Source organism: Alligator mississippiensis, chromosome 4 (assembly GCF_030867095.1).
Source record: "Alligator mississippiensis isolate rAllMis1 chromosome 4, rAllMis1, whole genome shotgun sequence".
Taxonomy (NCBI): Eukaryota; Metazoa; Chordata; order Crocodylia; family Alligatoridae; genus Alligator; species Alligator mississippiensis.
Window position 1 is genome coordinate 142,377,320 of NC_081827.1, and position 25,967 is coordinate 142,403,286.

The following is a 25,967-nucleotide window of genomic DNA, read 5'->3' on the forward strand; positions in this document are numbered from 1 at the left end:
TAGTACACAAAGTCTAACAACGATGTATACATTTTTGGAATGAGGACAATTCATAACTAAGCTTTTAACTCAAAATAAGTAGCACAAATATTTATCACACTGGTGTTTTTAAGGCCAATATTACTAACCTGGGAGTGACAGCAATTGTTAAGAACTGAAATGCTACTTCTATTATAAACCCTTCTTATCATTTGTTCGTGGCTGTCACAAACACATTTTTTACTGAAATTTTCCAGGTTTAACCTCTGCTGAGAGGCAACTTTTGGTGGATTATTTCAGGAAGTGTCTACCCAGCATAAAGCAGTGCCATAAGAGAAACCCAAGTTAACTTTGAATAGCTATGTAAGCATGCAGCTTTGCCAACCCTAGTATCTCTAGGGAACAGAGTTAAGGTTATAGTATGTGGCATGTGGAAGCTTTAGAAATAGAGAGGGTCTCCCAGTGGGTGTGTGGGTAAAAAAAAAAAGGTTCAGTAGCTTAACTTGTAATTTCCTGAATTTGTATAAGTTTGAGTGAGGTCTCTTTTGTGTGTAGTAACACTAGCTGCCTGCAGCTGCCTGTCTGTTAATATCCCAGGCTTTTTATGCTTTAAAGAGGGGTAAGGAGGAGATAGAAGTGATCTGCTGACTGAGGAACTTATGAACATCTCTCCATGACCCTTTGTATGTCAGCAGCTGCACAGGAACCCTCCTTGTGTTAAGATAAACCTGACATAAAAATGTTGTCCTTGAAAGAGAGAACTTTATCTGCTGGAGAAGTTTTGAGGTACCACCAAGTAGGCCTGCGTGTCCTCAACCCCATCAATTCCATTTAGGTGCATATCATCAGCTAAAGTGCAAACGATGTTGAAAAAAAGCACAAAATCTCATTCTTTTTTTTTAATTGCCTATGCACCCACTCTAGGCAGGATTCATTGCTCTGTCATTTTTTTTTCACAAACAGTTTTTAAAAAACATTATCAGTCAGCAACAAATTGTAAGACTGCCAAGGATAAACTCCATCCAGAGTCTAATTTCAAAGACTTCCTATTAAAAATATATTAAAAGAAAAACAAATAAAAACTCCAAAGAAAATCCAGAAAGCACCTAAAATAAGCTGGCATGAAATTTCATACCAATTGGCCCCCTACTTTTACAGAAAACCAGGAATGTATGCCCTATCTTAAAATCACCTTCTAACTCAGAGTCAGTTTTGGGTCACCAAAAGCCACCTCTGTACCATTTACGTGCAGGACTAAGCAACTGGTACCCAAAGAAACATACCTGTTTGCTATTCCAGATGGATGGCAAGTAACATCTCAGCTTCAGCGTAACTTGTCTCGTATCTAAAGTTTTTACAGCATTCAGTACTTTTATTGGATTTTTTCCCTATATTTAGATTCTCTAATGTTTAAGAAGTTGGGGGCGCCAACTGAAGTTCTGCCTCCATTTACAGGGGTGTATACTTGGGAACACGGCCTCCATTTACAGGAATTTGGTCCTTTGTGAAATTTCAAAAGTGGTTAATGAGGTGTGAGTTTTGACTCAAGCTTTCCCCCATTAAGTGCCTCTATGGGGTGCGGGGAGCGGTCATGTTTCTAGTGTGGATTTTTTTGGTGTCTACTAAATGTTGAGCTTACTCCAAACATTTTTTTCTGCATTGAATATCTTCAGCGTCTCGCTTTTATGGAATTTTGGTTGTTTCATGAAGTCTCAGCTCTGCCTGAAGCTTTTCCCACAGCCTAGAGACCAGTGGTTCTCAACCTTTTTCGACTCAAGGGACCCTTCATTAGACTAAGACATCCTCCATACCTTTGTAAATTGTGCAGTCCCGCATTTCAAGAACTAATTTATTACAGGACTGATCTTTTTCAGAGGAGCCAGGCAGCTGGGGACAGGGGAGTGATCAGGCAGGAGAGCATGAGCTTGCCCTTGCTTACCTCCTCACACCAGAAGCCTTAGCCTGCCCTTATCCACTTCCTCCTCACACCTCCTGCAACACCTCTCAGAGGATCTTGTGGACCCCAGGATGCCATGGTTGAGAATCACTAGCCTAGATGCTTATAGGATGCCTCTGCCATATGGATTTGCATGTTATCCAAATGCCTGAGAAGTGATGCTGAAGTTCTTCTAAAATTAGAACATGCACATGGGATCATTATATTTCTTGGGATATTTCTCATCCTGACTAGATTCTGCCTGGGTCATCTCCACAAGATCTCTCCTCTGCTTTTCCAAGTTGCATTATCTCTCAAGCATTTTTCTCCTGTCAAGTGTCTGGTAACCAGTCTCCCTGGATCCTCCCAGTCTGATCCCATGCAGTTCCACTTTCTCACGAGGTTCCTGTTGGGAAGAATTTTCATTTTCTTCCATGACCTGTGACAGCATGAGCCCTAGGGCAGCTGTGGTGCCCCCTAAGGCCACCCTAACCCTGCCCACACTCCCTGTCCTTTATATAGCCCCCTGTCTCCTGCCACACCTTGATGTTCCTGGATATTAGTTGGGAGGATGCCTCTGAGTCCCAGAGGGCCTCACCAGCACTCTGCCTAGCCTGACTTGTCTCCCATGATTGCCGGACCCTCTGCCCATTAGCCAAAACCATGCATTTCTCCACGGGTCTGTCTCACACCCCAGCATACCTACTGGTACCTACAGGTGCCTGGCTGGCACTGAGAGCCAGTGGTCACTGCCTGAGGCCCAAATGGCTCTTATTTAAGCCTTAGGGCTCTTAATCATGGCCTCCCGCTGCTCCCATAGTCACGCCCATGCCTTGCAGATGTCAGTCGGACACCATTTACCTTCCTGTATAGGCTTTGGACTTCTTAGCCTTAACCTAAAGATTTATCTGGCTGTTGACTGGTGGCCTAGTCTCAACCCCTTATCTGCCCCTGCTCCCCTCCATTGCCCTCTCTGGGCTCAGGCTCTGGGCTCAGCCTCAGGCTGCCTCTGTTGCCCCCCTCTCAGGGTCAGGCCCTGGCCTTCTTGGCCTTAGCCTGCCTGTACCTCACTTGAAGGATCAGGCCCTGGTCCTTCTCAGCTTCAGCCTTCTGCCATCTTGTGCCCCTGCTCTTGGCAGGGCTGAAATCTCATGTGTGGCTCAGGCACCCCTGGGGCTCCTTTGCACTCCTTACAGCTATACCCAGTCCTCTGGTATAAACTAGAACAAAAATTCAAGCAACTGCTTTAAACTCAAAGTCCCTCTTCTGGGTCATCACACCACTGCCAGGCCATTTTCCAATTCTCTGATTTTCCCTGCCCTGGGAATGTCCTGCCATGGCCTCCAGCTCCCTCTCCCTACCAGCTTGAATTGACAAGAGCTCCTCTCTCAATAGAGTTCAGGGCTGCACTTCCCCTCTGCCTCAAGGGTCAAGGCTTATATCCCTTGGGCTTCTCCCCTTCTGGTCAGGTATTCTCTTGACCAGATGCAGATGCGGCCCCTCATCTTACTAGACAGCTCACTGCACCTAGGCTGCAGTTGTTCCCTTCCCTCCCATAGTTAACCCTTGTTCAACTACCTGGAGCTCTTTCTGCTGCAGTCCCTCTCTCAAAGTTAACAGGAGTCCCAGGGTCCCTGTTACATGACCCAAAGAATCAAAACTTAAATTTGTCCAGAAATGATCCAAAGTTTCTGAGGTTTGAGGAAGGATACCTTGGAAGGGAAAATGATGGCTGGGTTAATCTCTAACAGGAATCAAGTACAAGCTACACAATCACAAAGTGAGTTCCCCAAAACTCCTTTCCCAGAGATATGGGACAAGGGCATGAAATAAACTTCATTTTATCCAACAGGGCTCCTTTTCAGAGGTACAGGTTTCCCTTGATTTATGCAGTCTATGCATTCCCGGAAAACTGCACATTAATTGAATTTGCATAAAGGGAACCCAGTTTATAATGTAAGAAATAGGGATATGTTACCACAGCAGTGAGGGAGGGAAAGAGTAAGGCTGGGACTAGGGAAGGGGTGGGGGGAGAGGTGCAGCACAGCTCATCGGCTGCTCCGGGGCTGCAGGGGGGAGCGAAGTGGAAGGAACTGTAAGTGGGTGGGGTGGGGGGGCACAGCTCTTGCTGCTATGCGCACCCCGGGAGATCTGTGCTGGGCTCTTCCGTGGGGGTGCCTCCAGATCTGTGCACGGGATGAAAGCAAGCTGCCACTGCCAGTGCGGACCGCTGATGGCACTGGGATCTATCCGGCACTCAGGGCAGGCAGCCATGCTGGTTGGGGGGCTGCTGCCACCATGGCATAGTGCAGCCCAGGAGTTGAGGTGACTGGGGACAAGCAGAGCCCCAGGGGGGTTGGGGCAGCTGCCATCGGTCGCTCCCAGAGAAGCTGTAGCAGGGCCTGGGGTGAGTGGGGCCCTCGCCCCACAGCCCTTTCCCCTCCTCTCCCCAAACATACTTACCTTCTTGGGGGGGGGGGAGGGGGAAGGAGGCAGCCTATGCCAATCGCATAAAAGTGAATTTACCTCACATATAAAAAGGGTCATTGCATAAGAGCAAATTAGCATATACAGAACCCTCATAAATTAAGGGAAAGCTGTAGATGAAGGAAATAGGAGCGTGTTTCCTGTATCTACCACACTTTCTCTCTGGGCAACTTTGGGCAACTCACTGGCATTCTCTGTATCTCGTTTCCACTTTGTAAAATTAAAAGTATGCCACTTTTCTCCTATTTTTATCTACTTAAATTGTAAGCTCTCTCTGTATGTTAGCATAAAACTCAACTCAATGGACCCCTAAGATTCACCAAAGCAAAAATTGAGTGGGAAGAGACTTTTAGTTTCATTTTTATACAGGAGGGTAAAAAAAACAAGAGTTTTCATTTTAGTTATTTTTTCTTCAATTTTTTAAAAAATTATTTTTAGTCAAAAAAAAATTGGGTTTTAGTCATTTGGTTTAATGCTCAGTCAAAACGTTTCAGGTTTCAGCTGCTAAAAACTGACAGTTGGGGATTTTTTAAAATTGTTTTTCCAATGAAAATGTGAAATATTTAATTAATAATTGACTTTTCATTGGAAAACCTGTTTTCAAAAAAATTTCAGCTAGCTTAGGTTACAACACAATACAACACAATAGTAATCATGCCCTAATTTTGTTTCAGCATACCACCTGAGTGTTCAAGACATAATTTGGAGATCATGAAATACTTGTTGCCTGACACTAGCCAAGAATAATGAAACACCATGACCATCCTTGACCTGAATAGGAACTGTCAATTATAACAGTGAACTCAATAAGACAGAAGAAACTGAGAGCCCCAGATAGTTTCTGTGAAGTAAAAGGACAATTTTTGTACATTTGTTGTTTCTTGGTATGATTTGCACTGGCTCCTTTTGGAATCCTTTCACTCCTCAAAGTACTGAAGATCTGGGACACAAGGCTGAGCGTGACAACTGGCATAGAGGCTAGAACTGTCTCACAGCAAATAAAACAAGTAATGCCACAGCTGTTTGCACAGCACTTGGTAATTAAAAAATAATAATTTCCCCTGCTGCTGTTTGTGGAAGAGACCATGTAATTGGAACAAAAGGTGTGGAAACATTTGGTAGAAATTAAATTCTGACTCTACCATCTCAAGGAGTTAAGCGTCCTCCAAACATGGGGATCATGTGGAGGCAGGGAACAGTACTTAAGACACAGACGTACTGAAGTATTAGACCACATACCTTTTTGTAAACTGCAGAAACTAAACTGTTCTGTATATGAAGACAGCTCTGGAAGAAGGAAAAGATGAGACAAAGTGTAATGTTCCCATATGTGCTTATGGCTAAGGGCAGAAATTACACATAACTTGGTTTAAGTGATTAGAAACTGATTCAAAACTGTAACACAACAGAAGTCCAGTGTACATAAACCACTTTCAAAAAAGCTGAAACTAGTTTAAGAGAAGCCTGGATGTACATAGTATCAGACTTAACTGATTTATGTTAAATTGATTTATTGAATTTCTGTCCTAGATCCCCTCCAGATTCAAGTTAACATACAGTCCCTCAGCATCGCAGGATGCTTTGCACCTGCCTCACAACCCCCCTTCCCCCCTTGCAGGGTGAGAGAGATAACCTTGCCCCAAGCTGTCTGCTCCAGTTGAGCAGGAAGGCATACTCTAGCACTTCTCAGCTTGTGGCCTGGACCAGTGCAGGCATGGAGCTGTATTTCCGGAATCAAAAGTGAATGTCTGTTCACTTGCTTATCAGTTCAATCTATGCAGCTTAGACTAACTTGTGAAGATTGAATCAATTCAGCCTCAGGCTTTTTGACTCTCTGTACTTAGTCTATGAGTCAATGCTAAGCATCATTCTCATTTAACCCTTCATTAGCTCTACCCCCAATTCACTGTGTGTCTTAGAGATTAGGGGAGGGGGAGTAATTACCACCACCATATTCTAAGATTTTCAGTCTCCTCATGAGTGAGAGGAGGTGGTGATCTGACAGATGTGTGCTGAGATGTCTCCTAAAAAAGCATAATTTTCTATAGTAGCCACAGGAGAGGGGGCCAAAATCAGTATTGTAATGAATCAGCTCTGCCATGAGACACCATGGCAAGGCAAATTCATTTTTATTGCCATTGTGGTATGCAGACTAGCTGCCAAGTGTTCAAAGGTGGTGGGATAATCTATGATCTGAAGATGATTTAGGAACATCAGGGATCTCAAGTTCCCTGACAAACAAGTGGAAATAAAATCTTATCCAGAAATATCAGATTTTCATAATTCTTCCTCAGGACATCTCTGCATATCTCCAAAGAACCTCAATCCCAGAGAGGTTCAAATAGGCCAAATACTGATATTTTCGAAGATGTTTACTGGTAATAATTTTAGGTGTCCAGCAGAAATTCATGGGCTGGCTTTCAGGGATCCAGATCACCTGCATCTTCTCCACCAGTCCAGAAGAACTCAGAATAGTCTTCAGCCCCTTCAGAAAACCAAACTGAGCACCCAAAACAAGTGAACACATGTGAAACTGTTGGTCAGAATGCTACTGGTATAATCCACAGTCAACCACGGTAGTGCACTCTCCCCCTCTAATGTGGGAAGGTTAAATAGAGAGGTTGATGAACCTCTCTTAGAGCCTTGGCTCAAAATGCAAAGTCTTTTAGCTGTGGTAGTAGAGGCTCATGTTCTCAAATGTAGATTTTCCGCTTAATCCTGTCTACTAATAAGTAGTCCCTGAGGTGGTATAAAACAAGCAGCTGAAACCATTAGAACCCCTTACTTAAGATAAGAAATTCCAGAAGCAAAGGAAAATGTTGGGTTGAGAAAAGTTGCCTCTATGATATTTGTTCTTTCAGAGGAAGGGGGTCAAGAGAATTGGAATAAAACATGAGAGGCACAAAAGGACTTAGGAAAGGTGGGGTGGGGGGGGGAGCTAATTCTGCATGACACAGAACAACAGCTGGAAATATCATACTATATATAGTAAGGAACATGCCACTTCACATGTAGTTTTAACAAACTTCAAAAGTTAAAGGTGACCTGTAAAAGCAAAGGAAATTCTTGTGTTTATATCCATCATTGTTTTTTCATGATAGAAGCAGAGGGCCTGAAAGTCACTTAAGTCATTTGTGTTTTTGCTTCTCCCTTTTTTTCACATAAGACCTACAGATCTTGACTACCCTGTTCTTCCTGAACAATGAACATGCTCATGGCAATGCAGATACTATGGAAATGGAATCTGACAGAGGTTTAAATCATGCATTTTCACCCTTGTCCATAGATACAGGAACAGCACATTGTTGCTTTCTTTCTGGGAACTAGGGGAAGAGTTACTGACTAAGGCAATCACAGTCTTATTGCTCCTGGGAAGCTTCTGGGTGTGCAGCTGCACATGTGCCTAGAGGGCAGCACATTGAGCCATCCTGCAACAGCTCTGGCTGGCAGGGGTAAGCCTGCCAGGCTGAGGCTGCTCCAACTGGGCTCAGTGTGTTGCAGAATGGTTGGCTGGGGCACAAGGCTACTTCAGCACAGGGCTAGCCAGCAGGCAGCCCCAGCACTGAAGCACCCGTATGTCCAGGCCAGCTGGTCAGTGTCTACCTATACTCTGCTGAGCACCAAAAACTCCACAGCCAGGTAAGACTTGTATTTACAAGTCTTACGCTTCCGCGGAGTTTATTAGTTTCACGTGCCCTAGCAGAGGCACACATGTAGATGCCGAGATATTTACTGCACAGCAAATGTTTCATGTAGACGTGCCCCCTGCTGCTCCGAAGAAGGAGTTGTGGCGGTCGAGTGGTAGGCCGGGCTGTGGCCAGCAGCCCCGAAACGGCAGGAGGGTACTTTTGACCGATGGAGCGGAATTAGGCACGGATGCATATTGGTAACAAATAGATTGTTTACTTACGCCACCGATGTATGGGCGCAGGCAGAGTTGACTGGCTTAGTTGCAGTTACAAACGAGTTACAAAGACTCTCTTAAACATGCGAGAGAACCGGGATGAAGTTCCCGTAATCGGCTTACGGTGGTACCGGGGTCGGGGAACGTCAGGAGGGTCGTGTGACGGGGAGTCACTGGTGGGTGATCAGTCCGCCAGGTTTGCTCCGAGGTGTATACGGAGTGCTCCAAACTCCGAGAAATGTGCGGAGTTCTCCGTGTTCTTTGAGTTCTCCGAGTTCTCCAACGTGGGCGGAAACTGCTTTAACTTTTATATGACTAACAAGCCAATCACTAGTCACCAAATATGAATAATTTGGAACTAGCCAATGGTGGTGTGCGTGTTTGCATAAAGTTGGCGGGAACTTTTTCTAAGCTGTAACTTTCCATTACTGTGGCATATAGTTACTGGGTTCTGACATAGCGGAATTTTCCACTGTGCCATAACATTCAGAATGATTGACAGCAGAATGATTGACAGCGGGATCTTCCACTATGGCGAGAGATTCCACTAAGGATCAAACCAAAGGAATGTTCCACTGTGCCATAGGCATACAACTACTTGGTTCTGACAGGAGTAATTTACAATAAGTAAATTGACAGACTAATGTACAAGCATACTAATGATGCTGAATACCTTGGAAGGAAGGAGCAAGATTCCACCCTTCCCAGCCTTCCCCACCTTCTCCCATGAGATAGGAGAGCAACGGTACAGGACACTGGTACCATTAGTGAGATAGCAAAGCAACGGTACAGGACACTGGTACCATATAGTAACACAGAACCTTATGCAGGACTGAACACAGGCATGGGCAAACCAGGCAGCCACCCAGGACCCAGACAGAAAGGGGCCCCAAAAATGGTAATTTTTTAAATTATTGTTATCGTTATCTCTGGCAAAGGAGGGCCTGATACTAAAAGTTTGCCCAGGGCTGCCAGGAGTCCCAGGTATGGTGCTGACCTCATGGCCTCTCATCTCTTTTGCATCAGCATGAAGACTGGCCATGGTTTGGTTCAAGACAATAAAATGTAGTCACACTGGTTAATAATCTTTGTGTGTTTTTGTTTCTGTTAGCCCTATTTCAGTCGAAATGTGACCCCTGACAAAAAAGCTAATAAATATGTACTGCTCTTGCCCTCCCATTAAAGTCTGGAAGTGTCAATTCAGCAGATCAGTTAAACACAACCTTAAGCATATTTTAAACCAATGATTAAGTCACTGAAACGCTTGCTTGAGGTTAAGCACACTGTAGCAGGGTGAGAGAGGGAGGAAGGGAAGTAACCCCGCTCACACCCTTCTTCTTACCAAGTTTGAACTAGGTTATGACCCTGGCAGCTGCAAGCACCACAGACTCTTCCCAGACTCCACTGATGGCTCCACCGCTACAGTTATGTGGACCAGGGCTGGGGAGAAACCAAGCATCACTTCCAGCTGGGGGAGTTCCCAGCAAGGGTCCCAGCAGTGCTGTGTGTCTACATAATAGAACTAAATAGATTAACCTGAAAAAGAGACTGGGACACCATGTGGGTGGCTGAAGTCACTGCCGATTGCCCAGGATCCTAAGATTATATAACAAAAAGGAAGAGGAAGAGAGTGAAGGGAGGCTCTGGGAACAAGCAGAAGCAGATAGTGAGAGCCAGGAACCCTCCCTGCATTTTCTTTCTACCTTACTTTAGTTTGGTCTTTTCACTGTGAACAGACTTAAGGGGATACTGGGCAGTGCGCCCAAACCCTGTTGATTGTTGGGACACCTTGCAGCAGAGACTTACTTGAATTGTGTCCAGAATGCCTCCTGGGACAATGTCCTCACTGGAGCCTGTGGTATTATAGACACTAGAGGTTTGTGGAGGGAGTGTAGGGGTAGAGGAGCTCCCCACAGACCCATCTCCCTTAGGAAGTATAAGCCAGTGGAGGGTACTGCTCCGTAAGACAGCACCCTCAATGTCAGTGAGCCATACCCAGTTGCTAAAAAGGGGTGTTTGTCAGTGCTGACTTTGGAACCAGTGAACACTGTGAACGCTGAGAGAGAGAGAGAATCCATGCAAAGCTGTTGTCCCCGCTTGGAGTAATCTACCATTTATCAACAAGTCATGGCAGGTGAGACTTAAAGCAGGGACCAACCAGATTGCCTGACAGGGGTAATGGGTGAGCCAACAGAGCCATGGCACTCGACCCCATTACACACACGTTTAAGTGTTTTGATGGCATGGGGATTAATGTAGCATTCCATTATTTCCAAGTACAGCAAGCAAAAATAATCATTTCTGGTCATTCTAAAGTGAAATAGCAAGCAGGAAGGGGGGGAAAAACCCCAATATTCCTCTGCCTTTTCCATATATTTAACAATGACAGAAATTGTTTGGATTTTTTGTTGGTTTTTTTTAACTTTTTAATGCATCTAAGTAGTATTTTAGCCAACTATCTATATGACTAGAAGTTTGAGGGGTTTTGTAATCGGCTTTAATGGGGACTATTTGCAATACCACTAAATGTACACCTTAATACAGAGCTGTCTCAACTGGTGGCCTGTGGGCAGCATAAGGCCCATGAAGGTTTCAGTTGTGGCCCACAGGGCTTCTTAGCACAGCTGCTGGAACCACCGTGTTGGTGCAGCTCCAGAACCCAGGGGGTGACCACTACTTTCCCCATACCCCTTTGCCTGCTGCTGAATTTGAGGGTCTTTGGTTGCCATTAGCAACTCAAATCAGTAACAGGGGAAAACAGGCTGAAGAGTAGTTGTTACTAGAGGCACAACAAAACAGCAGATCCAGTAGCTGTGCCACCAACCTGCTGCCCCACTGCTAGAGATGGGTCATAGAGTCTGCAAGAAGCCCTGCAGTCTGGATCTGACCCACAAAGCTAAATAAGTTGGACAGCCCTGCTCTAATGCATTACTGTTGGTGCTGTTAAATAAGCTTAGTATTTTAATACATGTACTACATGCAGTGAGACACTCTCTGTTGGTATAGACTCTGGTCAGGAATTTTGAATTAGCATAATTTTGTTGTTGCTATTGTTGATCCAATTCTCTTTTTTAATGTCACATCAGTGAATACACACACACACACACACACACATTTATATATATATTTACATTGGTTAATTTTGCCTTTTTAATAAAAAACTAAAAATACAAAAATAACTGGGACTCACAAGCTCCACTGTCCTAATTCAGGCATAGAAATGCTAGTACATTGTATTTTTTAACCAAACAGATTGACAGATACAACTGTTAAATGGGTAGGTTTATAGGCAACATGATGGAGAAGGAAAAGGCCATATTTTAAGACTTAAATGGAAAAAAGACACAGAATTTTGTGGATTCTGCCAGTCCAGTCCTGTGAACAGTTTTCAGGTCATTCAACTAAAGTTGGTAGAAACAGCAGGCACTCTGACATTCACAGGATTAAGTTTCCAGGGTATGCCTGGGGTATGCCCCATTCATGGGGTATACTTCCAGACACAGTTTACTTCAAAGACTGTGCACCGTGCTACGTTCCGGTATTGCTATATTCACTCTGAATTCATTGCCTGGAGTTCATCAATGAAAAGTATCTACCATTATGGTCTTCTGTGATCATCTACCTATTAACATCTAGATATGTGGCTCTCTTCACCAGAGCATCTCAACCATTAAGCATCTCATACCCATTAAGGGAACCATTAAGTATCTCATAACCATTAAGGGATTTTAGTCTAATTATACCCAGTTACCTCCACTTCTGAGATAGGGAAGTGAAAGTATGTCCACACTGCAGTGGTAAAGCTGCTCCAGGGCTGTCCACAGTCATCACTCTTGGGGCCCAGATAGACATAACATTTATAGCATATGCAACATGTTAATGACACCTTAAGTAGTAACCCTGTCCCATGTCCAGCCAAGTAATGGCACAGTAAAACAAACAAAAAAACCCTCAACAACAATAAAGATCTTCCATATGTATAGAACATTGTGGCTGGTTTTCATCACATGTTAAATTGAATGTGTGGCACCTGGGGCTGCCTGACACTCCCCATGTCTACAATCAGCTAATTGACAACACTGGGAGGGGGGCAGTCCCAGTCCCCATGTGTGGTCGCAGGAAGGTGGCAGTGAATGGGCTATACAGGGGAAAGCCCATCAGCTGCCAGCAAGTTCTGTAAAGGTTTGGCTGGGATGTAGGCAGCTGGGACTGTGGGTAGGCCACTAGGAACAGCTAGAGGGTCAGCAAGGGGGGAACACAGATTACCAGAGTGCCTAGTCAGGGTCTGGGTTGGGGGGGCTGAGAACATGAGGACCAACTTTCGGAATGACTGAGAGGTGAAATCCCACAGGCATAATCTGAGAAGCAAGCCAAGATCATAAATCAAGGGTCAGAGGGCCAGTGCCTAATTCCAGAGGATATCTAAGGTCAGTCAGGAAAAGCTTAGTCAGAAGCCAGAAGAAACAGAAGATAGTGAACGTGAGGCTTGCCAGAACAGACTGGGACTGTGTCAAGGCAGGCCTGCAGCCTGAGGCTGCAGGGGTGCTTAAAAGGAGTGAGAGGTGCTTTCAGCAGCCCATCTGGTTGCTCAACTTTGCAGAAAACTAAGATGATCAGATTAGTCAGGGATCAGTGGCAGGTGTGAGGGTTCAAGTGCTTGGCCAAGCAGACATGACTTATCAGAGGCCCTGACAGGTTCAAAGCTTGGCTGACAGCACCCAGCTTAGAACCTGCACTGGCAAGTAGAAATGGCATGATTGGGATCTGGGACCTGTGAGGCATGGCAGGATGCATGATTGTTGGGACTGTGGATCAGTTCCCATTGCACCATTAAAGTAACATGTTCCAGGAGCCTTAAATACAATAGACGGAGGTCTCAAAAACAACCACCAAGTGATGTCCTGGAGTGGCCTCATTGCCACATTTCCAGGCTGGGCACATATGAGTGGGAGCAAGTGGGCATGGCATAATCTAGCCCAGTGTTTCTCAACCCATGGGTCACGACACAAAAGTGGATCCCAAGAATATATGAAAGGGTTGCGAACAAACTTTAAAACATGAATCAACTTTAAAAATGGATTCTTCTTTAAAGGAGAAAAATGTGGGAAACTATGGGTTTCCCCTTGCAGGCTAGCAGAGTTCTAGCCTACAAGGAGCTGCTTGGGTCTGGGGGGGAGCAAGAGGATGGTGATCAGGCAAGGGGTGCCACCTGCAGGTGTGTGTGCACACCTGAACGTGGCAGCCAGGCAGCATGGAGAGCAGCTCCCGCAGCTCTCTGCAGGTAAGTCTATGTGGCAGGGGGAGAGGAGAAGCACAGACATGTCAGGGAGGGAGTAGGGCACAGGCAACACTGCCTGCCACCCCACCTCCTCTCTGGGGTAGAGCTGTGGCCTGAGGGGAGCAACAGCCAGCCCATGGTGACAAGGTAGAGCCACAGTGTGCAAGCGGCTGGCAGTGGGAGAAGGTGAGGGCAGCACAGCCCCAGTCCATTACTCTTCATGCTGCTGGTGGCATTGCTGGCATGGGGATCCCAGTGGTGGCAGCAGCATTGAGTCTCACAGCCCCACTCCACCCTCCCATGCTAAGTCCTACCTGTTGGGCCATGGAGGCTGTTCCTGCTGGTCCAGCCAGGCTGCAACCCCATGCCTGCTGTGGGTGTACAAATCTGGGGAGGCACATGCCCCCCATGCCCCACTCACCCACCCCCTGCCCCATATACGGGGGGACTGGGGCCTGAGGGTGTGGGGCAGTGGGTTGGGAATGAGAAGCACAAGCAGGATCAGGGGGCTGTTTTCTACAAAGTATTTACTGGGCCAAGACTGGCCATCAATGTTTACAAATGGGTCCTGGTACAAAAAAGGTTGAGAACCACAGATCTAAACCATATGTCTCTAGCAACAGCAGAGACCTAGTGTATACATGCCCTTAGGCACACCATAGACTAACATGCCTAAAAACACAGAAAATATTTTTGCCGGAGCCTGGAACTGAATGGCACTCTCTTGGTCACCAGTCTTGTGACTGAACCACTAGACAGTTCTTCCAGGCATTTTGGAGGGATGGTTACCCTAACGGGTATAGATAAAGATCAACCCAAAACACAACTGGTTTGTCCTTGCTCTTTAGGTCCAAGTGAACACTGCAGTTACATACGGCAGCTTGCTGTAAACCGTTCTGTGACTACTATGTCCCACAGAATCCTGGAAAGGGCACTTGAAGATTACTTTTATTTTTACTTCAGTAAAGTGATTGTCTTTAAAATATTCAGCATCCATCACCTGGACATCCTCAAGTCACTACATGATTGTTCTAAGCCTAGGAGCACTGATACTGCAACCAGCAATGCCGTGACAAATACTGAGTTTTTAATGGCACCTATTGCATGCAAGAAGCCATGGAAAATCTTCTATTTTTCACACTGAAGACTGTAAATCCTCTTTACTGACAGTGTATTTTATTGCTTCAGCATTTAACAAATATAGTCAGCCGCATTCATCTCTTTGGGTTCTGTGAAGTTTCATTACAGTTTCTTTCACTGGCCCAATGTCTATTTTCTGGGGTGTAAAGTAAAAGCCAACCTTACAAGTTCTGGGGGTTTTTTACTACTATGACTCTAGCATTTTGCCATCTTCCACAAACACAATATAATGGAGAATTGAATTAGTCTTAAATGTTTAAAGGCAAATGTAGCTAATGCACACAAATCAAGTCAGACTAGGAAATTGGGTGCCTTTTCTCTACATTAGGTTTTTAATTATATACATGAGCCCAAATATTTTCAGATGCCCTGAGATCTAGAAATGGCCGTTTTCCTTTCATAGGGTTTCAGCTAAAAACTCAGAGCAAACAGTAATCAACCAAAATGTTTCAGGATTTTCTACAGATGAAGGGGTTGTTTCACTCATGCCAATAAATTATGTATTGTCGTTGTGTTCAAACTAAGTTAGAGGCCATAGAAAAAGCTCTTGCAAATATGCAGGCTGGCAGAGTCCCAGATGGAGAGAATTCTTAGTTCTGCAAGAAGTTTCCCCTCTACAATGCTATTTCTCCTTCTGGCTGAATTGTTTAACTATTTTCCATCCACAGCCCATTGCTTGTCTCATGAAGAAGGTCTTTATCACCTTCATTCCTAAGAAGGGGTCAAGATGAGCTGGACAGTGGGTCCTACCACGCTGTTTCCCTCAGGAAAGCTGATGCCAATATATTTTTTATTTTCCAAAAAGTGGTACAGGAAAGATTGGAGCCATTATATGTAATCTGGTTCACCCAGACCAGACTGGGGTTATTAAAGGCTGTAATTTTGTTGCCCACATACAGAGGCTTTTTTTAAAAATCCTACATTACTCCTCCTCAGGAAACCTGGCAGAGCACTCCTACCTCAAATGCAGAGAAAGCCTTTAACCACATAAGAGCAGAGGAGCTCTTTAGATTTGGGGAACCTTTTATGCTTTTGTCCGTGGCTGTGTTACACCATTACAGAAGTGCCATTATTTCCATTCCCAGAGAGCCCAGCCAAAATGAAAGTCTCACTGTACTGGGCCCTATACAAGCATGCAGTATGAGACACTCTGTCCAAAACCTTATAATCTTAAATAGACAAGATGGACAAAGGGCAGGAGAAAGGAAGTATTAATCCCTCTATTGCAGACATGGAATCCTGAGGCATGACTTCTTAGTTACACTTAGGCCTCTTTATACCACTGTTGTCTTAAAGTGTAAATACCTTGTATGTTCATTTTGAGGCCCTTTTACACTGACAGAGTAAGGCAGCCTTAGCAAAAATGGGAATTAGATCCAGGGATTAAGGGGCAGACCCTACTATGTACCTCAAGGGCCTCTGGTGCCCAAATATGAATCTGTTCCACCCTGCTCACATCTCTTAAGAGCATTAATGTACATTCTTATATAGCACTGTCCTCTTACCCTGAAGACTAGATCACAACAAGCAGCAAGCCATCCACCTTGTGTGTTAACAGTGTTTCAGGGTGCAATACGATCACACTTAGGTGCCTGAGCCCATTTAGATGCCTAAGTGGAATTGCATCTGGCCCTAACTGACTTGCTTAGAGTCACACGGAAGTTGTGTGGCAGAGGTGGAGTGAACTCAGAGAAATATTCTTTCAAATACAATGATATTATGTGCTAGAATATAGCAAGACTGACTTCTTTTCCTTTTAAATATTATTAGCATTTTGCATAACAGTAGTGTCCGAAGGAGCCCCCTCGTTCTGGGTACTGTAGAACCAGTGGGCAAGAGTTCACTGTCTCCTTTACAGAAGCTTTATGGTAAAAGATTAGCTGGTATCTCCAGGAGGCCATAATGTCACCAAATCTCTCTTTTGACTTCTAATTACAAATCAATAAATAAAAGACATGTTTATGTTAGATGCATGAAGCAGACTTTACCAAGAATCATCTCTCTCACCATAAAAAACTCCAGGAGACTCATACCCATGCTTCTTTCAACTAAAGAGAAAGGCTAAATAAGGTAACTCTCTTGCAGTACCCTGCCTCTGACTTATAATATCTTTCTAAACATAGACTAGATTTTACATAAATTACCAATGAGGTGCTGGCGATGCCTTTTAATTCTATTGCTTATTCCGTAAAAACCCTGCATTTATACAAGATAAGAGGCAACACAACCAAACAATCAAAATGCTGAAGTAGAGGCTGAATGTCCAACTTAATCTGTGCCCGTTTTGATACATATTATAATACAGTCTTTAATTCTATGCTCATATGCTATTTCCCAATCACTACATTATAATATAATGCTGGCTCCACTGAAGTCAATGAGAGCTTTGTCATTGCCTTCAGAATTGAACCTAGTATTTTTCCTACAAGCACAGAACCTCAATTCCTACTGGAATACCACAGCAGGAGGCACACCTTGCCTTTACTGGAAACTTACATACATGTTTTACCTCTGATTCTGAAGTGTATAAATATGTAGCTTGGTATAGGCTAAGACTGAAGAGATGATCTTCCTTCCATTGAAGTCAATGGGAGTGTTGCCACTGATCCGACTGACTGAGGATTTGGCTAATCATTTGCATGGAAAATGAACACTAAGATCCATTCACTATAAACCAGGAGTGTCAAATTCACCCTGCACTTGGACCAGACACAGACTGCAGGGCTCCTTGCAGGAAGGATTGGGATGCAGCAGCCATGAGGATTGTTGCTCACCCCCTCCCTGGCCCTCCTGACACTGAAATGCATCCACAATGATTTCAGCAGCAGGCCCCACCTCCCACTCCCAAATTCCCAGCCCCTCTGTGCACTCCACAAGCCAAATGACACAGCTCCATGGGCCACATCTGGCCTGTAGGCCATTCAGTTGACACCACTGTTATAAATGAAGTATAGGGGAAAATTATGGTGAAAAACAACTATGGGTAGTTGTTTTTAAATCTTTATAAACTGTACAACAGCATAAGCTGTTTGGACAATTTCACTACCTGCTTCAGATAGTGTCAGTGTGGTGATAAAATAATTCACTCCTAATATTTTACACAGAAATGACAATGCAAAAAAGGATTTAACTGAAGATATGACAGAACAGCATGATAGTGAAATTTGTGGAACTATACAAGAATAGCTAACATACAGTACAAGATACCTTTCTGAGATCACATGATACATTGTATATTGCACTTTTTAACAAAGAGAATGTAAAGAACAGTAGCTAAATGAGGAGTGGGCAACAAGCCACCAGCCCCAGCTGTACCCTTAGATGGGGCACAAAAAGCTGCCACTGCCACCACTGCAGGCCCAGCCCCACCACTTGGCCCCTGCCATCACCATTGCCGCCCTGGGCGCAAACCCTGGTTGTTATGCCTCTACTGAGGAAACAATAAAAGGCAGTGGACCAGATATTCAGATGGACAAAAATCAGTGGCATAGAGGTGTGCTGGGTTGCATCAGTTGAGGTCCGTATTATAAATCCATGCAATTAAGGGGCACAGCTAATATTCTTCCTTAATTGTGTCATGATCTATCTTCTGGGTATTTAAATATCTGGCCTATAATGTTGTATTAACATGGGAACCAGTTTAGTCACTAGGGGCTGTGCCTTGAAAAGTATGGAATAAAAACTAAGGGAGGATTTCAGGATTTAGACCATAGGTATTTTTGTAGAGCATTTCCTAAGCTCTTTGAAAAAGAAGCAAAATTCTTTCCCCTAAACACCACCTCACTAAATATACATTGGCTATCATTAAATGGCAGCCAAAAGCAGCATATGCTCAGTAATGGAAACCAACTATAAAGTTGATTAAATGCAGCCAACACTGAGCATGACCATGAAGTATATGGCCTATATGGGGCAAATATACAGATGGGACAAGGACAGGTTAGTACAGTAAACCTGAATGTTTCCTTGGAAGTCAGTTCACCATGAAACTATGGGTTTCCCTTAATTTATGCAGGTTCTTTATATGTGAATTCGCTCTTATGCGATGAGCATATTTAGACCCATAATTTGTTATATGCGAGGTAAATGCAGTCTTATGCGATCAGCATAGACACCCCCCCGCCCAAGCAGGTAAGTCTGCGGGGGGAGGGGAAAGGGCCATGGCCCCACTAAGCCCAACCCCAGCTGCAGTGGCCCTGTGAGTGGCCAGCAGCCACCGGGCTGCACTGTGCTCTGCCTGTCCTCCTGCGCCTGGGGTCACCCCAGTTCCTGGACTGCACCGTGACCTGGTGCAAAAAGCTGGTGTCAGCTGCTTCCCGGGCCACTCCAGCACAGGCTGGAGTGAGTGCCATGCCCCATGCTACCTGGGGCTCCACTTGTCCACATTCACCCCAACCCATGCTGAAGCAGCCCCAGAAGCAGCTGACACCAGCTGCCTGCACCAGGGCATGGTGCATCCCAAGAGCAGAAGTGAGTGGGGACAGGCGGAGCCCAGGCGCAGAGGGACAGGCAGAGCACAGTGCAGCCCAGTGGCTGTGGGCTGCTGGCACCGGCCGTTCCCTGGGCCACTGCAGCCAGGGCTGGGACAAGAGCCGCTCTGTTCCCTCTGCTTTGCTGCCTTGTGCAGCCCCGGGAGCAGCACCCTTCCCCGAACCCTTTCCTTAGTCCCAGACTCAATCCCTCTCTCCCTCCCCTGCCATGGGAACCTATCCCTATTTGTTACATTGTCAAGTGGGTTCACTTTATGTGAATTTGATTTATGCGCAATTCTCCCGGAACGCATGTACCGCATAAATTGAAGGAAACTTGCATTGATTTATGGTGCCATGGTGCCTCCTGAGCACTGTAGTTAAGGAGTTTGATGCCCATTGTGCTGTGTTGTGGTTCAAGCACTGTGGTCAGATTGCATCTCTCATGTTCTTCCCACTGCCATACGACTCCCTTGATATACCTGACTGCTCAGTCAGAGAAGATACCACATTGTCTTATGGGAGACACAGTCTAACCAGGGACCCCAGCCTATAGGAGAGGAATAGGCATCTGAACTGCAACTCCCATGAAGCAATGCAGCACAGTGAAGCAGTGTAATGCAGTGCTGGCCTGAGCTTGAAACAAAAATGGTTTGGAGCAATTAAATAATAACAATAACAACAACAACTATTATTATTATTGTTGTTGTTATTATTATTCGGTCAGACCCAAACTGACCCAAAATAAATATTTTCTTGATTTTCTATCAAGAACAATGGAAGTCAATAAAAACCCGCAAGCCTTACTCAGCAAAACTTGGAAAACAATAGGAACATCAGTCCACCCTGTAAGCAGAGGTCTGGAGGTTCAATTGTTAGGATCAGGGGATCAGATTCCATCGTAGCTTTAAATGAACTACTGTCAGCAGCTTTACGTTTTCATCTAAACCCACTAAAGAGTCCTACATTCAGAAGCACTTTTATTTTGAGGAATTGACTGAAGCTATCCAGAAAGCAACTCCTCTTTGGAATCTCTCCATTCCCCATATTTGGCCTGCAGGCCAGAAGTTGACCATGATTTAGCATGATCCATTTTCAAATCAAAATTCTTAAGTACAAAGAATTCTGGCCTTGCTAGTTATGATGACACTGCTAGCTCTCTTAAGTCAGCAGTTCTCAATGTTTTTTAGACTCCTGGCACCCCTTGGAAAATGGTAGCAATTAGCTTTCTCTTATTTTTGGACTGCATAAAAATATTACAGCAATTCTTCTGTTGCAAAGAAATCAGGTCAGAATGCTTTTAGCTCTAGGATTCCTATTTGAAATCTTTGGGTTTATCTTATGAATCATGTTTACATGTCTAACCATGTCAACAATGCATGACTGCATGGGAAGGGGATCCAAGGGCACCTGCCCCTTTCCCCTCCTTCACCACTCCCTCCCTCCACCTTTTTCTCTCTTACTTTTTGTGTGTTTGCTGGTGTGTCCTTTCCCTGATAGAGGTCCCTTCCCCGTAGTTTCCTGCTTATGTGGTTCTGGAGCTCAGACTGCAGAGAGGACTCAGTAGGCAGCCCTAAGTGAAGAGAAGCTGGGGACCTGCATAGGAAGCAAGCTAAGTACCCTGGGCACATTCTGTTCGGTTTTCCTTTCTACTTGGAGCCTGCCACCAAGAGGTGAGGTGAACCCCATATGGGACATTCCTTTGAACCAGGACTGATGCTTGCATTTTGTAATTTCCATTTTCCCCCAGAGGCCTGGATTGTGTCTGTAGGGGAGGTGGAGACCACTGAAAGGGGGTGACTGGAGACACCCTGAACTTGAAATTCCATTGAGTGGACAGAGGACAATGACTACAGTATGTTCTGTGGCTGAAAAAGGCCAAGCTTGCCTGGACTGTAAGGCAGTAAGTGGCAAGGGAAAAAAAGGATTCAAGGTGCCCATGTAGTGGATGTTGCGGGTTCTGGAGCCTGAGGTCATGGGGCATGACCAGAGCAGTCAGGAGTTTGAGGCAGTGGGCCCTGACCTAGAGGGCAAGACTAATGAATAGGGGAGAGACCTGTGGGTATCAGGACTAGAGGCAGGCAACCTGAAGTGGCACCCAGCACCCTGGTTGAGAATCGCTATTTTAGGGCATTGCTGTCCACAGATAGGACTCTCAGAATTCAAAAAGCAAAGTCTAAACTGATCGTGTTCTCTATTTCTTTCTTATCTACTGCATTTAGTTTCTTAAATCGCATCCATTCCTATATATGTGAAGCTCCCAAAATCTCTAGCCATTTAAAAAGTTTTTTAGCATAACACCCACTCATGTACAGTAATGTCCTGTAGAAACTTGCTGTTGTACAATCTTCCCTTTAGCTTGCCACTTGCAGAGTTGCACGTTTCGCAATTTCAAAGGGTCCTTGTGATCCAAATATGTCAATATCGCTGGTGTTGGTTCAAAAGAACATCCTCCCTCTCCAACTCCCCCACTGGCTGCTGTATTAAAACAACCCTTTTAGAGGAAGGGTCATTTATATCTTGACAAACTTCTCACTCCAAGATATCTTTTGGCATTCTAGTTGAACAGTCAGCTTCTCATTATATGTTTTTACATGTAGAAAAGTTAAATGACCTACAATTAATCTATCCACATGAAAAGTGCAAACGGATGACTGAGGGGCTTAAATGATGCAAGAAGCCAGCGATTTTAGATACCAGACTGTCCAGCTTTAGACTCCTTACTGGAGTCTGGCTTTCAGATCATGCTAAATTGAGTCCCTTTGAGATGATTTAAACTGGGCACCCGAAATCAAAGTATTCAGAAACACTAGTTACTTGGCTGTGGACCATATCATATGCTGATGTTGTTCAGTAATAGCATGCTGTCCCAGAAGGAGTTACAGCTCAGTCCAATGAAGAATGCTCCTAACAGTCACTATCCTGAAAGTCTTACTTTTATCCCAAGTAAAATAAGGGAACTCATATTAAGAGGGGGAAAAATACATCATTAAACATCCCCAGGGTAACAGAATCATGAGAAACAGGCAGCAAGGGATTTAGGAGAATAATTTTTGCCAGATAAACTTGATTGCTTTTTGGATGGAATTACAAAATTAGTGGGTGAAGGGAACACAGTAGATACAATGTGTTTGGATTTTAGTAAAGTATTTGACACTGTGTCCCATGAAATCATAAGTGGAAAAATTAATCCAAATTGGCTTGCATAAATGTATTATCATGTGGACTAAAAACTGGCTAGAAGACAGGAAACAAAGGGTAATGATAAATGGCAAGGCATCAAGTTAGGATGAGGGTTGTCTTGGGGTGCTAAAATGATACAGTATTAGTACTGGTGTCCTTGAACTTCCTCATTATTCATGGGAAAAAAGAGCACAGAAAACTGTTCTGCAGATTAATGAAATTTACAGATGAGGATAAATCAAGGGGCCATGTAAACATAAGCAAGGAAATTCAATAAATTACAAGACACGAGGAGTCTGTGCAGGATTCAGTGTCCTGGAAAACATGGGGGTGAGAAGCAGGGGCAATGCATAGGGAGTGCACATGCACCCCCTGTGCGTGGCAGTGCACCCCCTGCAAAAAGGTCCCTGATTGCCCCTGGCTGACGCCAGTGCTGCCCATGGGTGGTTGCCAACGCACGGTCGGCGCTCACCACCCGCCCCCACTGCCGCCAGCAGTGTCTACGGGAGCTTCCCCTCACCGCCACCAGGCTTCCACCACCGTGCTCCCACCAGTGCCGGCACAACTGTTCCCCCCCAGCTGCTGGGGGCACACACCGGTCATGGTGAGAAAAGTCAGGTAGGATTCAGGATCCAACATTGATGTGAGGAAGGAAAATAGTCTGGATTTAACAAGTTAAATATCAAACTTCAGACAGGGTTCAGTCCTGCAGAGTGCTGAGTACACAGGCCACTATCTAGTGAAATCTTTAAACACATGCTTAACTCAAGGCAAATAAGTAGTCTCACCGAGCACTTTTACATGTGCTCGGGGGGGGCAGCATTTTAATTAGAGCGGTTCCAAGAGCTGCTCTAATTAAAGCACTGAGGCATCTTGTGTATCAGCATCCCCACATTTCAAAATGGCAGCAGAGGCTCTTGAACTAAAGCTTTTGTGATGAGCTTTAGTAAAGTGCCCCAGCTCATGCAGCCCATTCAGCGCACCTAAAAAGAAAAAAAAAGGAGAGGGACCCACGCGATATCGGAGAGGCCTGATCACCCTCACCGGAGGTCCTGCGTCCACGAAATCCCTTCCCCCCAGACGCCCCCCCCATCGCGACCGAATATATTGTTCAGAAGTGTTAAGAGCTCTCAAGTTACTGGCAAACTTAATATTGAAACTGCTGTATGAGAAACCACCTATACAAAAGTGTAAGTAAAGCATTTATTTGTTACACCACTTCTTTAATTGTTTTCCGTCAACGGGAAGAAAGATAAGGGAAGGGGAAGCAAGGTCCCGCAGCCCTTTCGTCCCCGGCCTGTTCGTGCAGCACCTCTCGGGGTCCAACCACCCACTGTCAGGTTGGTAAGGAGTTTCCAAGATCACAGGCCCTGGTTCTCATGGGGGACTTCAATCACCTTGGCATTTGCTGGGAGGGCAATACAGCAGTGCACAGGCAATCCAGGAAGTTTTTGGAGAGTGCTGGGGACAACTTCTTGCTGCAAGTATTGGAGAGACCAACTAGGGGCCATGCTTTTCTTGACCTGCTGCTTACAAACAAGGAAGAATTGGTGGGGGGTATAGAAGTGGATGGCAACCTGGGCAGCAGTGACCATGAGATGATCGAGTTCAGGGTCCTGACAAAAGGAAGGAAGAAGAGCAGCAGAGCAAGCACCCTGGACTCAAGAAACGCAGACTTTAACTCCCTCAGGATCCAGGGAAATACAGACCAGTCAGCCTCAGCCTCAGCCCAGTCCTTGGAAAAATCATAGAGCAGATCCTCAAGGAATCCATTTCTGAGTACTTGGAAGAGAAGAAAGTGATTGGAACAGTCAGCCTCTCAGATTCTGTCCAAATCTCCTTATCATTGTGTAAGCAGGCACTGTGCTGCTAAAGGAATTGTCTTTCAGGTAAGACATAAAGCCAAGGTCCTAACCACTTGTGGGTCTCAAAAATCCCCTGGCAGAATTCTAGCAAAACCAAATAATGTGGATGAACACAGATAGACAGTGTGTAGAGATCAGCATTCTACATTCTGAAGTAGGAGACACTGTTGATGGCTCAAGTCATAGACAGACTTGACCAGGAGACAACATGAGACTGAACCAAGCTATATCTTTACATGGTAGTTATAATATTGCCAACCCCAAATCTTCAGAAACCAGGATGCAATCCCCCTTCCCAGAATCATGAGATTGACTTAAAAATCACAAGAATATATCTTATGCTATATTATATACAACAGGAAAGATTGTGTATATACTGTATTTACTCGAATATAAGGTGACCCTGAATATGAGACAACTCTTCCATACACAGAATCCAATTATGGCAAAATTATACATTTGTTCTAATTTTCCAGTATAGAAATTAATTATTGGAGGTTTCCCTTGAATTTGTCCACCTTGCACTGCTACAGCAGGGAAAATAAATCTGGGGGATCAGGTAACCCCCTTGCCTCTCCTACCTTCTTCTTCCTACAGCCTCTTCCCCACTCCTTACTCTCAGACCCTGCTTTCCCTGAGCACAAGGAAGTGAGAAACAACTTCAAAAATACCAACTTTGAAATAAACATACCTATAGTAATTTACCTAGAGCAATTTGCATAAGGTACCCATAGACCAGGGGTGGGCAAAATGCAGCCCAGGGGCCGGATGCAGCCCGCCAGGCCATTCTAGCCAGCCTGCGGGGCCCCCCCAAAATTAATAAAATTAATAATTATCTACCCCTGGCTGCCTGTCACGCAGCCCTTGATGGCTTGCCAAAAAGCAGTAAGCGGCCCTCTGCCCAAAATAATTGCCTGCCCCTGTCATAGACTTAGTCATAGAATCATAGAAAATGAAAGTTGGAAATTACTTTAGGAGGTCACCTAGTCCAACCCCCTGCTCAAAACAGGACCATCACCAAATACTAGGGGGAATACCTGTGCGAAGCCGCAAGTATTCACTTCGGATTCAGACTGGGCCAATTCAGGGGGACAGTGATTCAATTCGGTGATTCAAATCACTGTCCCAATTCGATTTGGCCAATTTGCATTTGGAGACTTGGCACTGATTCAGAGATTTGGCCATAGACTATAATGGGGAATCACTAAAATACCTCTAACTTTGTTTTTTTTTTTGCAGATTCAGATAAAAACAGCAAGGATGGTAGCCCCTTCTGAGGGCTTGAAGCCTGTCAAGTTTCAAGGAGATAGGTGCAGGGGGTTTTGTGAAAATACACCTCAAACTGTTGAAAGCAAAACTCGTATCACTTGTGTGTGTTAAGGCAGAGCAGGATGAATGCAGCAGGGACGGTAGCCCCTCATGCAGACATGAGGCCTGCCAGGTTTCAGGCAGAGTGGTGCAGGGGTTTCTGTGAAAGTGCACCTTAAGGTTTTGAAAGCAAATAAAAAACGCAAATAGGTGCAGGGTGAGGATGGTGGCACTTACTCCATCTGCATGTGGAGCTTGGGGAACCCCAGCAGCGGGAGGTTCGCCTTCAGGAACACCAGCTGCTCCACCAAACCAGGATCAAAGGAGGTGCAGTGGGGTGACACAACATCACCAGCAATGCTGAACACCCTCTCACTTGGAACACTGGTTGGTGCACAGGACAGGTGCTCCAGGCATC

The 25,967-nt window shown here is 45.0% G+C and overlaps 1 long non-coding RNA gene across 1 annotated transcript in view; it reads right to left on the reverse strand.

Annotated features, from left to right (window-relative positions):
• LOC109281893 (uncharacterized) overlaps positions 1 to 25,967 on the reverse strand; it is a 93,271-nt gene that overhangs the window by 36,784 nt on the left and 30,520 nt on the right. The window lies entirely within an intron of this gene.